Source organism: Oryctolagus cuniculus, chromosome 17 (assembly GCF_051225735.1).
Source record: "Oryctolagus cuniculus isolate XC-2025 breed Fujian yellow rabbit chromosome 17, ASM5122573v1, whole genome shotgun sequence".
NCBI classification, from domain to species: Eukaryota; Metazoa; Chordata; class Mammalia; order Lagomorpha; family Leporidae; genus Oryctolagus; species Oryctolagus cuniculus.
This window is the reverse complement of record NC_142883.1, coordinates 54,684,604-54,686,871: the sequence shown is the minus strand read 5'-3', so window position 1 is coordinate 54,686,871 and position 2,268 is coordinate 54,684,604.

The following is a 2,268-nucleotide window of genomic DNA, read 5'->3' as shown; positions in this document are numbered from 1 at the left end:
TATCCTTTGACTGGTCTTGACTTTCTCTTTCTCCTGAAGATGCCAAAGTTCAAATAATCACAAGGTTGAATCACATTCGACCTGCCACTAGGAAATATGTATGTATCCACTTTTATTTTAGGTCCAGAGACTAAAAATATGTCACTTGTCAGAGAAGCCTGTTCTTATGAATAGAAATCTGGAAGTCATTTTTATTTCTTTCTAACTTTTCCTGATATCTGAGTATAGTAAAATCCTAGAAAGTTCCTGCTTCTCCTTTTAGGGAATTAATTTTCAAGGTCTATGTAATGGATGGCACAATCTATAGTTTCATGTAGGAGATTAAGGCTGAAATATATCATTAATTCTCCTTGCTTAATAACTGTTACCAAGTATCAAATCCCAAATATTCTAAATTATCCCATGAAGATGTTCACCATTAATACCAATATACTCTGTGCAGTGGGTAATGGGTTTGACATGATTGAGATGTGACCTTTCTCCCTATGAAGGTCGTGAGGTGATTGTCAAATCTGGAAGCAAAGAGAACATTATTTTATATATTGTTCTGTAGTATTGGTAAGCTATGCTCCAAAGTTTTATGGTCTTATATAATCATGTAACAAGCCAAAAGAAACGACTGGAAGTAGATATACAAAATATGAATCTTACAGCAGATTATTCAAATGTATACACACATAGTCATAGGAGTGAGTTTGGTATAAAAAGTAGATATGGTAGCAATCTGGATTACTCAAAGAAGTTTTCTTAGACCATCAGTTTTTAAACTGGATACAGGGGAGAGACACAGACAAAAATATGACCTTCCTGGACAGCTTCAAGGAAGAGCTAAATAGTAACTTCCCTCTGAATAGAAAGCACAAGTATCTTGGTGTAAAGAGCAGCGTGGGAGAATGATTTCAGTGAGATCCGGGAAAGCACTTTTCCAGGTAAATTGGATCCACACTGTCACACTGGCTTGAGAAGGGTGTGGGATTACTCTTCTCACTGCACAGTTGCCTCTTTCATTTTGTTCCTGTGTCATCTGCAGTGCTTAAAGTGACTCATAACTTGGCAGAAATGACCAAAAACAATGTCTTACTTTCTACTTACTGGCAAGTTTATCCAGAGGAGGACGAAGAGCTGAATCCTACGGAGAGTATTATTATCTCTCCCCCTGAGTCCTGCACACACTCTGCAGATGCCAGATAAAGAAACAGAGACGTAAATAAGTAAAATGATGTACCTGTGTTGAAAGCAGGCTAACAGTTGGCTAGGAAAGCCCCTCTCAGATGCACATCCCCCTGCAACTCCCATCCTGGTGGATCTAATGTACTCCAGGTAGAAGTATCAGTGGCAAGCATGCTGGGCTGTCTGTCAGTCAGGTGACCCTATGCCTACCATGTGATTTGCAGAGTTTTTCTTAGTAAAATGAGGAATGTGGACTACATGGTCCCTTGCAGTAGTAAAATCCTATGATCATTACAACCACTATCTACAGATATCACTTCTCAGTAGGCGACTTATTTCCACTACTTCAACTGAAATATACACACAGGAATGAATGCAAAACAGGGTACACTGGATTCCAGTCCCAATTGGACAATGCTGACAGAGAGAGATGCACGGTCACAGAGAAAGTAAAACAAATATTTTTAAGTTAAAAATTAGATTAGAATTTTCAAGTATTGTATGTAAACAAAATATGAAATACGTATCATGGGTAGCAAGTGGAAGAAAAGTAGCAGGCTGCATATGTAGATGAGAAATGCCCTGTTTCTAAAACTTTGTTATGTTGAGTTTCATAGAAGAAACAGGATTTCACTAGTAACTTACATTATTTTTTTTAAATGAGAGAATCAGGACATATTTGCTCAGAAAAGCAATATAATACAATTTTGGAGCAAGTTTGAAGTGGGAGTGGGATGATCTGACAACGAATCAGAGGTGACTGGAGGAAACAAAAGAAGCTGTCTATCTTCGGCTGCTCTTCATAATGCAAGTTTGAAAATTCAATTTCCTAGCGCCCTTGAAAGAAAAAGCACAATAAAATCTGGGCGGGGGGGGGGGGAAATAATGACATCTTGGGAGGACTCAACGACCTTTATTTATAACACTCGGTTAAGGGGCAGAAATCTTCTCCCTAGTATAACATTGCAATTGTGCAGGCAGTGGAAAGGACTTGCCCAGGCGACTCAGTGAAACAGAAGAGCAGTAGGCAACAAAGTCCAGGGATTCCTGGCCTTAGCTGTCTTAAAACAACACTTTATATTATTCCAAAGGCAGATC